The sequence below is a fragment of the Eurosta solidaginis genome, chromosome 2 (genome assembly GCF_040869045.1).
Source record: "Eurosta solidaginis isolate ZX-2024a chromosome 2, ASM4086904v1, whole genome shotgun sequence".
Lineage (NCBI taxonomy): Eukaryota > Metazoa > Arthropoda > Insecta > Diptera > Tephritidae > Eurosta > Eurosta solidaginis.
This window is the reverse complement of record NC_090320.1, coordinates 264,943,149-264,957,509: the sequence shown is the minus strand read 5'-3', so window position 1 is coordinate 264,957,509 and position 14,361 is coordinate 264,943,149. Positions and strand designations below refer to the sequence as shown.

Genomic DNA, 14,361 nt, shown 5'->3' with positions numbered 1-14,361 from the left:
CTCACACAAACATACATAATAAGCAACATAGCAGGAATTTTTTGGTTTTTAGACAAGGTCTTGTTGTGAACACTCATACGTACACATTTATGTATGTACATGTACATATTTATATGCACTAAAGTGTTAAAGGCATGCTATATAATATTACGAAACAAATGCTACGCACAGATGCGTTACATTAATCTCAGCAAAAAAATTGTTTTTTACTGAAAACTAGTGCTACTAAAAAACTTTGCGCTTGTAACCAACACATGTATGAATTATGCATGTTCAAATGTTGATTTCATTCCCTTGATTTGTGGACCCAGCCGAGACATCCTTTCTCATTGTCTGGCTGCTTATTTGTATCTGCACCCCCAGCACTAACGACAGCGCGCTCCCTTATACTTCCTGTGCGCAAATTTCTTGTATTCTCTGCCACGAGCTCACTCATTCTCATCAACAGCTGTTGTCTCCAACTATCTATAAGAAATTGCAGACTCGTCGCGACCCCTTACTAGTCCATTGGTTCAGCCCATCAATATCTATTTATTAGGGCGCATTGCCTTTTCTCTGTGTTATGTTTTGACGCTACTTTTACAGCTATTGTTGGTTGTTTTTTTTTTTTTTTTTTTGTTCTACCATCTGATGTTACTCAACACTGCTTCGTTTTAGCTTTGCTTTGCGCCGTCTCTGTTTCTATCTCCTCGCCTGTCTGCTGCGTTCGTCACAAATAGTGGGTAGTGCAAATGTGATTTTAGCCAAATGCCAACTCCGAAAATCCAGTTTATCCCCAGAAGGCAGCACGTTCGGACGTTTTAGGGAGTGCAATTCGCTTATTTCTTTTATGGAGAAAAATCGTCGTCGCGTGGTACCGCGTTTAATTGTTATCAGAGGAATTATTATTATTTATTTCGCTACATATTTGTGGGCTTGTTGAAGTGTGCTTCCGAGTGTGTGTGTGTTAACGCCTCATAAAAAGTGTGTAAACATATGCCGTCAATAAAAACAACAACATTGATTTATGCGCACACTTGTAGCATCAAGCAACTGTAGATTCCACTGAAATGTATGTACTCAAGCAGCCGCAGCATCAGCTCTATGATTAAAAGCATGTTCGCCTGGACCCGGTTCGGTCAGATGTCCAACGGACGTTTTTTGTTATTTTCCATTGCTTGAAATGGCGCGCGTTAAGGCTCTTTTTCCGTAGATAAACATATGTTGTTTATTTTATGCAAGACAACGGAAATTTGTGAATGAAATTAAATGTGAAATGGAATTTCAGTGAACACAAAATATGTGCGTGGAAACGTGCCGTAAGCTCAATATTGTTCAAAATGAATATCTTTAAAAAATTTTCTCGCAAACAGTGAGAATAAGTGCGAAGAGTTGTCGTGAATTCGTAAACAAATAAACAAAGTGAAAATCCATTAGAAACACATTTAAGAAAAATAAATAATATAATACAAATAATAGCCATAACCAATTTGCAATACTGGTAAAAAAAACAAATTTTTTTCAAATCTAATTAATTTTTTTTTCCAAACAAATGAAACGTTTTTCAAAACAAATTAAACTTTTTCCAATCAAGTGAAACATTTTTCAAGTCAAGTGAAAATTTTTTCAAATCAAGTGAAGCTTTTTTCAAATCAAATGAAATTTTCCTTAAGTCAATTAAATTTTTTAAATGAAATCAAACTTTTTCCAAATCAATTGAAAGCTGTTACAAATCAAATGAAATTTTTTTCAAATCTAGTGAAACTTTCTTGGAATCAAATGAATTTTTATGCAAATCAAGAGACGATTTTTCAATCATACGAGACTTTTTCCAAATCAGTTGAAACTTTTTTCAAATCAAAAATATCTTATTTTTAAATTAAACCAAACCCAAATCAATTTAAACTTTTTTCAAATCAAGCGAAAAATTTTCCTTAAGCCAACTATAATTTATTTTCAAATTAAATCAAACTTTTTCCAAATCAACTGAATTTTTATTCAAATGAAAAGACACTTTTTCAATCATACGAGACTTTTCCAAATCAGTTGACACTTTTTCAAATAAAAATAATATTATTTTTTTTTTTTTTCAAGTCAAATTATTATTATTATTTTTTTTTTATCAAATAAAACTATTTTCGAATCAAATAAAACCTTTTTCAAGTCAAGTGAAACTTTTTTCAAATCAAATGAAACTTTTTTCAAGCCAATTTAAACATTTTTCAAGTCAAATTAAACTTTTTATGAAATGAAATTTTTTTCAAACCAAATAAAAGTTTTCTCAAGTCAATTAAAACTTTTTTTAAACCGAATGAAATTTTTTCAAGTCAACTGAACATATCTTAAGTCAGTTAAGGCTTTTTTTAAATCAAATGAAACTTTTCTCAAAGCAAATGAAACTTTTTTCAAATCAAACGAAACTTTCATCAAACCATATAAAAACTTTTTTCAAATCAAACGAAACTTTCATCAAACCATATAAAAACTTTTTTCAAATCAAATTGGATTATTAATTTTTAAATGAAAATATTTTTTTGTATATAAGATCTATAGATTTTGGGTTTGCTTCTCTCTCGAAACGTAATGAAAAAATGTTCATTTGATTAGAAAAATGTTTAAAATAACCAAATATCTTAAATCTAGAATGTTAACTCTTTACTTTTTTATGCTGCAAATAATGAAAACACTTGTTTAATATTTGTCTTACACAAAAAGGAATATCGCATAAAGTTTATTTTCAAACAAAAAACAAAACAAAAGCAAATATTCAAAATTTGTGTTATACAAAGAAAAGGCCAATCGGCAGAAGTTGCACTTCAACAAAGACGTTGCCTTGATCAAGACTATTTGTCAACAGATCGATCATCGCAGCAGTGCGGATACACATCCCACTAGCAGAGGTAAACACTTTGAACTGAAACATGAAACATTATCAACAGATGGCGAATTATTTCAATTTCCCTCAAACATGAAATAAAAAAGGTTTCATAGTTTATTATTAAAGCTAATTAAAAAAAAAAAAAAAAAAAATACTTCTACACACAATAAAAAGTAATGTGAATTGCAACTCTGTTTAAATTTTAATTTCAAAAAAAAAAAATAAGTACTACTTAAGAAAGTACACTTTATCCTGCAAAAAATATTTTAAACTGCCTTTGAAAATTATTTCATTAGTTTCAAGACATAATTCCAAAGCCTTACATTGGGTACAAATAGACGTACTCATCCAGTTTCCTTCCTCTTGTATTATCGGTATTTTTGAATCAAGAATAACATATATGGTTTTTTTTTCTGAATGAAATTTCGCCCTGTTGGTTTTACTCAGCTCTTTACCATCTCGGTATTGATCTAATATGACCAAATTGAACTTTCTAGTCCGTACCGCACCCCATTCTCTAGTTCCATGAGGAACTTGGGGTCACCAGAGACTCACTTGCTAAATATATGTATATATGATACATGTATATTGGTAACAGGATACGCTTCGCGTATATGAGGTTGTCAATTGGGTTGCGGAAGCTATGAATTGTGCTTGGCAACCTCTTGAATCAGCTCTCACGTAAGCTTGAGTGTTCGTTTCACAAAGTATTAACCACTTCATAAGAAAAGAGATGTCACAACTTAAAAATAGAGGCATTTTGCGTAGCGCGATGTGACCAAGTTCAAATTTTTCCAGTAATGAAGACACCAATGGAAACAATATTTTCTTTTAAATTAAAAAGAATTTTACATGCGAAATTCCAAAAAAAAAAATTCTTAAAAAGTAGATTAAAAATCTAAATTTTTTTTTGTAATGTCTACTTGAGATAAATCTTAAAAACATTTTCAAATAACTCAAAATCATAGTTGCTTTATTTTTTGTAAGCTACAATAGAATTGCAAACTCATTTCCCGTCGTCGAAATTATTATTTTAGGCTCAATCGAATCTGATATTCAGGCCTGTTCTGAATTCCGACTAGTTTTGAAAAGTAAAACGAGGCTGATTCCGAGTCGATTTCTTTTTGGTGTTCTCAATTCCGATTGAAACAAATCGATTCGAATCGTTTTCATTTCGAGTCGATAATCAAGCGAAACAGCTGTTTTTATTTATTTTAGTTTTAGTTAAATTAAAATTGTGCAAAAATTTGAAGAAAATCCAGCACCAATGGTTTTCGGAAATGCAGAGTCAAGAAGACGTGCAATTGTGCATAAAAATCGCAAAAATCTATCGATCGAAATTGAGAACACGTCGATTTCCTTTCGCTCAGAATCGCTTTGTTTAGCTTGGAAAATTTTTGATAGGAATTTTCAAATTAAGATTTGTTATACTAAATAAACAAATAGTCCAGCAAAAAGTTGTTATGAGTCTTCCAAATGAATAAAATATTTCTAGAACTTATCACTGACAATTACAAGGTTAATGCTTTCATTGTGATTGAACAAAAAAAAAATAAATTAAAATTTTTAAGTGTATGAAATATTGAATTCTTAAAAGAAAGCAAATAATAGTCTTATATTAAATATTAAGAATTTTCGAAGAAAAAATAAAAGTTAAAATAAACTTTGCTTAAATATTTTCGTTTTCCAAAAAAACTGATATATATAACTACAACAAAAAAAAAAATATAATAATGATTGAATAATAAGTACGTTATTTAAAACCAACAATTACACGCAAACATATACGCAGCACACAAAACGTCGGGTACCGGTGCGTATACGTAACATTTTTTATAATTATTTCATGGGATAAAAACTGAAAAGCCTACAAGTGAAGCTAATAAAAACAAATGAATCGCCATTAGGCAAATTAAATACTGCAAGTTCTTTACAATATTAAAAATTTCTGGCAACCCATAAAAAAATCACTGAAGATGGCACCACGTCCAATTCGGACAGCCTTCAAAACAAAATTGAAAACGTATGACGAAAAGTCGTTTAAAAATAAATCATAAAATATGTTGTTGTTTATGTAAAACCTAAAATAACAACAGTATTTTTATATACAGAAATATTTGTGTAAAAATAAATTACAGCCGGTATCTAAGAATACCGCTTATATACGATAAATGATAAAATAGACCTCTTTAAAAAAACACAAAAATAAAATACCATTAAAATCAAATCTTAATAAAGTGTAGACACAAAAACAAAAAGTGTGAAGTGATTTTCACTTCTTCAAATTACAATACAAAACTATAAAACAAATTTTTAATTATGTAATAAATTAATTTTCGGCGCTCAAATATTGTTAACAAAAACAATAAATCTGAGTGTAAACAAAGCAGTGAATAACTAGCAAACACAATTTCTGTAAATATATAAGAAACATGTATTATAAGTAGGGGGTTCTTATTTAAAAATAAATCTGCGGAAACTCTCGCTGATGCGGTAAGTATACACAACAAGATCTATGTGTCAAATAAAAAAGTGCAAGAAAATTCAAAAGGAAGTTCACAAATTATAAAACTTAGGTTGTTTTTGGTTACAATAATTAACAATATTTGTTTCTGAAATCCAAAAAATAAAAAAATCTTGTTTTTCTTAAAACCAACCAATTACATGCAAGCATATCCGTAACACCTAAAGAGACGGGTACCGATGCGTATACGTAACATTTTTTTTTTTCATTTGTTGTTAAAGGGTTACATACACATAAATATAGTAATTAAGCGCGTATGAGATGGAACACATCTTAGCTGTTTGGAAAACTTCCCAGGATTATGTCCATTATTCCTGTTTGAACTTGATGCGATATAGTCAGACGAACGAGCTTTGTTGGCGTTACGGCTCTTGAGGTAGCTCCGAGGGGATTCAAGGGGTGGATATGCGCAATACAAAGCTTTATAGCTTCAAAGCTTCCGAAATCCAATTGTCAACCTCACCTACGTGAGGAGAATCATGTTACAAATATGAATGTATCATACACATATTAGCAGGCGATGCTCTGGCGACCCCAAGTTCCGCATGGAACTTGGAAGGTTTAATGTGATCACATTAATCGGTTAATCAATTAAAGGGTTAACGAGGAAACCGAGAGAACAAAAGCAGTGCAAGCTGAGTAATAACGAATCAGTTTTGATTTAAACACGCTACTGGTTGTGAGGTATAATTGTGAAGTACTACTCTCAAAGTAATCTAAATAAAGACCAGTTTGCAATACTAAATATTGGAGTGATTTATTCGACAATTTAGCGATTCGAACGTTTGCAGAAGGTGTACAATAACCTGTGGATCATTTGCTAACGATTCTTGTGGATTTTATTTTATTTTTTTTTTTGTACCAAAGTTCGTTATGTCACGTTTTAGCGTTGTCGTCTGGCTAGACGAACATATTTTTAAGCCTATACCTCATAGTTCGTATTCATTTCAAAATTTATCAATAAAAATTCAAATTTATTTCTGGTTAATCACAGTGTGCGATGAGTTCTCTTCAAAAGAACGACAACGCTAAGATGTGTTGAATTTATGCACCGCTAATCGGTGGGTTAATGCATGAAAGTGAAAATATCCACTTAAACAAGAGCCACCCTAACAATCACGTGTATCATCAAGTTCGTTTACTTACACATGCATTTATAGTAAAACCACACACATATCTAGCATGCTTGTATATTTATATATTCATTTTCGTCACAGTAAAATTGTATTTCTTTGCTTTTTAATCAATTTGGCGTATTTACTTTTCAAAATCAAAAAAGTCAAAAATGAAAGCACACCTCTTCTATTTTATTACACATCGTCGCCAGCGGCATTCTTTGGCCCATTGATTAGACGACTTATTTTGTTTATTTTTTATTTGGCAATGGTGCCTAGCAGCAAATACAATAAACATATGCAAATACATAGATTTATGTAGGTGTGTATTAATTATATGAACTATAAACTTATATAGCAAATTTGTTACCACCTGTTAGTGAGTTTAGCACTTTTCTCCAGCAATTCAGTTTTAATTTTAAAATGTATGCGTTTGTTAAAATATTTATTTGTCTAAATAATTTGGTTATAAGATTTATTTATGTATGCAAAATGTGACTGGGAATAGGCAATACAACCCCTAAAAGTAGCAACAAATCAGCTAGAAAAATGAGAAACAGCTTGAAATTTCTGTATGAAATTTAACTAGTCCCCTGGGAGTGCCTTTTTCTCTTACTAAATCTCGCCAGTTAGGCTCGCCTTTATCAACATTCGATAGCTTAATATAAAATTTGTATACATTTTGTTATTGAACAATACAAACCAATCACAAAAACAGCAACAAACAGGGAATACTCAGAGACTAATTACGTTTTTAAAGTTTTACTTATTTTGAGTTCTTTAATGAATTAAATCTTTGATAAAGTAAACAAAATATGAGTACTGGACTGGCTGCTATTGGTGTAGTCAATTTTGTAAATTTTTTTCTAAGATACTCTTTTTCGTCCGTGCTTTTTTTCGTTTCAAAAAACAAACGAATATACAAGTAAAAACTACTTCCTTACACAGCTGTGTCCGGTGATTATTAAAGATGTCATTGCTAAATACATTTGCGATGGCTGTGTGATTATCCATGATACCATTAAAGAATGCATCACTTGTATTTTGAAAATTTTTATTTATTGAACTTAATTTTGCATTTCAAATTGGGCATGCCTTGAGAACTGGTCTTAAAGCTTTCGCTGACACTATACAAATATTACATGCGTCCACAGAACAAATCGGTAATGCTATTCTGCGGAGTTCTTAAAACAATAACAGTTTGATAATACTAATGGAAAACAAAAGCTTACTTCTTCATTTGGAGAACGAAATAGCCTAATGTACAATATTGATAGAAGCAAGACGGCTTGTTGAAATATACATATATTTAAGACCCTTTTTACAAAAATTTAACGATATTCTTGAGGTTTTGTCTCCTTCGTTGCTCACAAAACATCAATCGAATAAACAAACTATATTTCGTACTATTTGCCAGTTTGTCAGCGTATCGATCCGTTTTGAATATTTGTAAAATAAATAGGCACAACAAAATTTTTATGACAGTTGTTTTTTAGAGTTGGTATTGCTCATTATGACGTCAGAAATCACAAAAAAGATAAGTGATAACGTTATCAATGATAAAAAATGAGTTTGCACCTACCAAACCATACACGTGCGCATCGATTTTTTTTTTTACATTGAATGAATGAGCCTCGCCGTAGAATGTGTAATTATTTAGGCCTACGTAGCTTGGCCTTTGATACTATAGAAACAAAAAATGTTGCTGTTGTTATTGTTTTTGTTTATGTTTTAGCGATAACCCCTGGGGAGTATTATAGATGTTTGCCCTATACAGCTCCGATACGTTCCGGTAGCAAGCACAATTTAGGTACAAGAACGACCATCTCGAAAACGATTTAGTATGACTACGTTGGACCTTCAAGGCAGTTCGACCACCTAGTTCCATGGAACTGTGGGTCGCCAGAGCCTCGGCTGCTATGGAAACAGGATTCGACACGGTAGTTGAGGTTGTCAATTAGGTTATATTTACTATAAATTGCATTGGTAAACCCTTTAAAAGGATTGCACTACACAACCTCTTCAATCATTTGATTATTTTAGTCGCCGTTTACGACAGACAGGCGGGTATATTGTAAGCCTCCTAGCTCGCTAGGTTTAACAATCTTTAGTATTAACTGGCTATCAGCAATGCAAATTTTTATTAAATAATTGAGGAAAAATTTAAGTAACACGAGATCAGGACGGATAGGCGACATCTTTTCGATTATATGTCTTGAAAGATTTTTAGCAAGGGAGTGGAATTCGAACTTACCCTCTCGCGATGATCGCACCCTTGGCGAGCACACTCGACCAAAGCCACATCTTGTTTTTATTGTAACATATTTTATACTACCCAATAAGTGAAATAGCTTAAAATGGAACACGACCACTATGCTACAATACAAAATGCTGCACTCTATTTCAGCCGCATTATTCCTGTAATAGCTAAAAAATTACATTAGTTTCTAAGCCGCTAGCACTCAACTTCAATCAGAAAACTACAACCAATTTAAGTGGCTTCCTCAAAGGTGTCTCAACTGGCCCAAGATATGCTTAAATTTTTTTCTTAAGGATATTCGGCTTTCAGCTTGTGATAGAATTTTAGTTGGATACACATCTTTGTATATAAGTTTATGAGTAAACATTAGAGTGGGACGGTTCCATATAAAAATCAAGTTTGTATTGTCGTGAAATTGTAGGAAGCGCCGTCGTACTCAGATTATCCAACAACACCGTTGATGCACAAACTTGTGGCTGCCCCTACTCTATCTTAAAATTGTAGATTTTACCGGCAATCACATTATAAAACAATAAAGTGAACAAATTTGTTAAATCAATTCAAGAGAATAGAAACTGCTGGTATGAAGTTAACAATGTTCTGTAAAAGTTACAGATTCTCAATAAGTTTTACCGATTTTTCAATTAAAATAACTTATTTCCTTGGCTATATTTGATTTCATTCACCAAATACAAGAAATTTTGCAAATATATATTCGATTTTAACCATATGTGATAAAAAAAATTTTATTGTAAAAAATAGAGATCTGTAATGTCTTAAGAGTATTTGGTTGTAGAAATGTTTTTCTTACATGCGTTGATTGTCAAATCACTGATTATATAAAAGTTAGTCAATAGTATGTTTGTGATTGCAATCACTTTACTGCTACCATATCTCGGTTACATTCAATTTATTGCACTCAATTTCAAAAAACAAACATTTTGTTTTTTTTGTAGTCAATAGAGTACAATGCTTAGTTTTCACCAGGTAAATTTGACCACAACCGTGACAATATGAATGGAAACTGCCCGTCATACAACGTCAACTGCGCTCGCCGTCCATTTTTACAATTAAGTGACAATTAAATTGACCAATAAGTGAAAACGGCTATTGCACAACGATATGGTAATTTTGTCATTCAAATTTCATTTGCTTTTTTTTTTGGTGTGTTCAGTGCTTAAAAATGTCATTTGTCAAAGCAAATGTCATTGTCTGCATGGCGGAACGATACAAGTTGGCCGCATCGAACAGCTGATTATAACCTTTTTTATTTGATTTGATACATCAACTACCGGCGCAGTACGATTTTGACATTTGTCCATCGAATTTACAAGTACATGGAATTTTTTTTGTTTGTAGGTATGTCACCATGCTCCCACCTTGTATTGTTCCGCCATGATTGTCTGTCTCATTCTTCATACTAATCGAGTAGTTACTTCTGTGTGAAAGCAAACAATTTACGATTTCATTAGCAGGTGAAATGAGATCATTAAATTTCTGTGTGAAAACAGTATAATGCTAAAGCGCGTGAAACAACGAGAAATAATGAAAGAGGTTGTAAAATAAATGAACAAAAAATGTAGCGTGGATTGTGACTATGCACTGCATTATCGACTTCGAGTTAGTAATGTGACATATGTAAGGGAAACGCTTTTGACCAGCGGGCGGGTCAGCTTGAGGCAGTTGTCAGTCAATTATTTTAACCTTATGAAAGCCAAGCGCAATAATAGCGGTTCGCGCGCAGTAGTTCGGGGTGTATTAGTAACAATTTTCCAATATTAAAAAATAATGCTTATATTGTGGATTTTAATTGAAAATATGCATATTCGTACAAACTAAAAGAAGTGCAGATGAAGTGTTCAAACTTCAAGTGATTACATATTCGATAACTACAATCTACAACTTGATTCTAAGCAATTAAGTTGTAATCAATCTAATTGCAATCAATATTTGACTGTGAATTGTTTATAGATTTAAATTTCTACAATCACAAGAAAAAACAATCAAATTTGATTACAATCAAAAAAGCAGGACAACCGTTGATATAAATTAAAATTATTGATAATTTTTAAAAGTTTTTTAAATATTAGTTTAAAGCATATATATAATACTCCTATATTGCTACAATAGGCTAGGTACACTCACAAACATCAGAGTGCCTACATATTGCTGTTTAATGGTTATTGGTTTTGTATACAATAATCGAATATACCAAATTCTAAATTTTTTCTTGTCACACTTGTGCTTCTCCAATCACAAAAATTTTGTAGGCTGTTTTCTTTTGATTTCGAATTCAAACCTAATTTCGAGCATTTTGTATTAGCAATATAGGAGTCTTACATATATGTTTTAAAGTTTCTCTGTCATATTTGTTTAATAAGAATATACATTTAAAGTTCTTGCACTTCGTTTTGGGCGCTTTTCTTACTACGACTACTACTACTGTTTGTTTTCTGTTAACTTGTCATATTTGTAGATGTGTACTTGTTCGCCGTAATCATTTGCGCTTCCTTTTTACGCAAATCGGAATTAATTTTTCGTATGTCGTTTGAGTACGATAGCCTTGAGTTTTCGTACAAACGACCAATTTGAAAATAAAAGTAATTAAGGGAGTTCAGGATCTTGTGCAAGTGGTCTAGCATCATTGTATTGCAAGCTTGTGTATTTAAAATACACTTACAAAATACATGGCTATGCATTTGCTACGTCATGGCAAAGGTGCAGCATAAAAAACCCAAGTTTGTTTTTATAATTTTTAATAACAAATCCACAACTGTGAAAATAAAACAAAATATTCAAAAAAAAATTAAAAAATGTTTCACCATCCATAGCTTATATTTGTTATAGCAGCGTTTCTAACATCAAATACACAAAATTCTATACTCCCACAAATACCACAAGTTCGAAGTGGCATTAATCGCAAACTTTCCGGCCCAGCCTAACTTTCAGTGTACACATATATGTACCATGTATAAAAAACAAATCGATTATCCATTATTAAATAAGCTATGACGCTTGATAAACTTTTTGGCTAGTTGAGGTCTGGCATGATTGTTGTTGTTATTTCCGTTGTTTGATTTTTCTTTCATTTCTGAATATTACTAATATTTGATTGCTTAGCTCACACGTTTTGTATTTGTTATTTGGCGGCAATATGTACAAATGGAATGTCTATACTAATAAGATTTGTAAATATGAATACAAATATGTATATAAATGAATATATGTGGTTCAAGTAAATATGCTTTTACCCAGCTTTCATTTTGAGCTTTATTTCCTAACATCCGACATTCTCACTTAAGTCGCATTCGATTCCACCGTAGCTAGAGATTAAACAGATTTTTCGGCGGGGAGCCGAAATTAGGAACCGAGGCTTATGTTACAACTTCAACTTGGAAAGAGTTTTCTGCATTGCTTAGCTGCTGTTCGTGACACTTCCATACACGAATTTTAGAAAATTAAAAAAGGTCAGTAGCTGTATTTAATTAGCCAGACATGCTCATATTGTTTTGTACAATTGTGTTTGTTATTGACATTGGAGATAAACTACAAAGTTTACATACTGCGATGGTTACTAGGACATGCTTCTGAATTTCACTTCTTCATCAGCTAGCTTCCCGGAAGTTGAGTATTGTACTCGAAATCTCCAACATTCAACCACTCAGCTATATGAGTGCCCCGCTGCTCGCTTTGCAATTGGTTTCTAAGTACTGCATTTTTGTTGCTATTCCTTTATTCACCAATTAGGTACATTCTTATTCTCTATGATTTTTAATCCTAATTGAGTGGAATAATTATAGGCGCGCTCCAAGAACCTTGTAAAATTGGGTCTATAGCATTGCTTTTATAAGCAGTACTTCCGCTGTTCACATTGAAAAAAATGGTGTTATGGTGTTCTTCAATTAACGGAGATTCGCTGAAATTGATCGAATTATGGTTAATTCGACCGAGTTCTTGGTCAAGCGAACAAATTAATTTAGTCATTTCAACAGAAGAGAAATTGTCGATCTTAAGTTAACAAAATTCTATAAAATTGATAGATTCCTTATCAATCTAACTGATTTTTCTGCTAACACAACTGATCTCAGTGATCATTTCAACAGCGATCAACAGTCAATACATGAGCAAATTTTAAAGAGAATTTTACGCTCACTGCGCTCTCTACTTTGTACTTATGTATGCATACATATAGTACGTACATATTTACGTATGTATATGGCGGCTGCCGTGGTGTGATGGTAGCGTGCTCCGTCTACCACACCCCAGGGCAAAGCAACATACAAATTTTAGAAAAAAGGTTTTTCAATTAGAAGAAAATTTTCCTAAGCGGGGTCGACCCTCGCCACTGTTCGGCAAACACTCCGAGTGTATTTCTGCCATAAAAAGATCTCAGTGAAAACTCATCTGCCTTGCAAATGCCGCAACATAGGTACTTTCGTACAAAGCTGTCGCAACTACTTTTTTTGTTCATTTGACTACTAAAACGGTCAATTATAAATCAACGATTTGTGCTCAGTTGATTCAATATCTTGTTGCGGTGTATAAAAATTGACAGAAATTTCGGTTGAATTGACCCATATATCGGTTGATTTTGCCAGTATTTTTCTTTCAGTGCACTATTACGTCAATGTTATTATCTGTATTTTATTAGCGAGACATGCTCATATTGCTTTATACAATTATGTTTGGTATTGATGTTAGAGAAAAATTACTATCTGATGAAGAAATGAAACATGTCTAGTAATTATCGCCGTTTGCAAACTTTGTAATTTTTCTCTTATATCAATAAACAAGTTTAGTCCCTCTTCTCTCTCCTATTTGAATGCTTTTTTCCGAAAACTTATTTCAAATCTTTGCTTTTTTTTTGGTATAATTTAAAATTTAGTCTAAACTTTTTTGCCAAAAGATTAAAAAGTGCAGTTTTAATAAGTGTGCAAAATTCACTGCTGTCATGCCTTTTTTCTGCCGGATGTAAAAAGCTGTTTGTCAAAATATATATTTAATATTTTGCTTACGAACGCTTTCTGTTATCTCTTTAATTTTTCATTTTCCGCAATTAGCATTCACATTTTATAAATGCAAAAGGAAATTTTTGACATGCATTCAAAATGCACATATGGCAATGAATTCTTAAAAATAATGCTGAATTTATTTTTTTTTTTTGACAGAAATATTTTTAAAGTGATGAATTTAAGTGACTTCCTGATGCTCAAATTGATTACGAGATGTTTCTGTAATGGATAGATGCTAAACATAGTTTCAACCTTAATATCAATGCTCCTGTCAATAAGGCAAGAGAGGTGTATTTTCATTCGCGAAACGTGATCGAAAGAATTTAGTGATCCTGATGAAACTAAAGCACTTTATACCAAGAATTTTAGAATTTCTTATTTTTGTGTAAAACTTTTTATAAATTTGAGGATTTTGATTTCATTTTTCTTAATTTTTATATCTTTCATGTCACGAATCTCAAAATTTTAAGTCCTAAGTATACCGAAATGATCAGGATGGTGGGCAAAGTTGCCATATCCGTCTGTCCGTTTGTATGTCTGTATGCAAACTAGTCCCTCAATTTTTGAGATATCTTCACAAAATTTAGTGACCG

At 32.0% G+C, this 14,361-nt stretch overlaps 1 protein-coding gene across 3 annotated transcripts in view; it reads left to right on the top strand.

Moving 5' to 3' along the window:
* The first annotated feature begins 805 nt into the window (after positions 1-805).
* The window catches only part of Pde1c (Phosphodiesterase 1c), a 704,757-nt gene continuing 691,201 nt past the window's right edge, over positions 806-14,361 (top strand). For 2 of the 3 annotated variants that reach the window (XM_067767821.1, XM_067767819.1), the window contains exon 1: positions 2,361-5,350. The gene's annotated coding sequence lies outside the window, so the exon portion shown is untranslated. Of the gene's footprint in view, positions 1,481-2,360; positions 5,351-14,361 lie in introns of those variants that run through there. The other variant, XM_067767820.1, reaches the window with a different exon arrangement.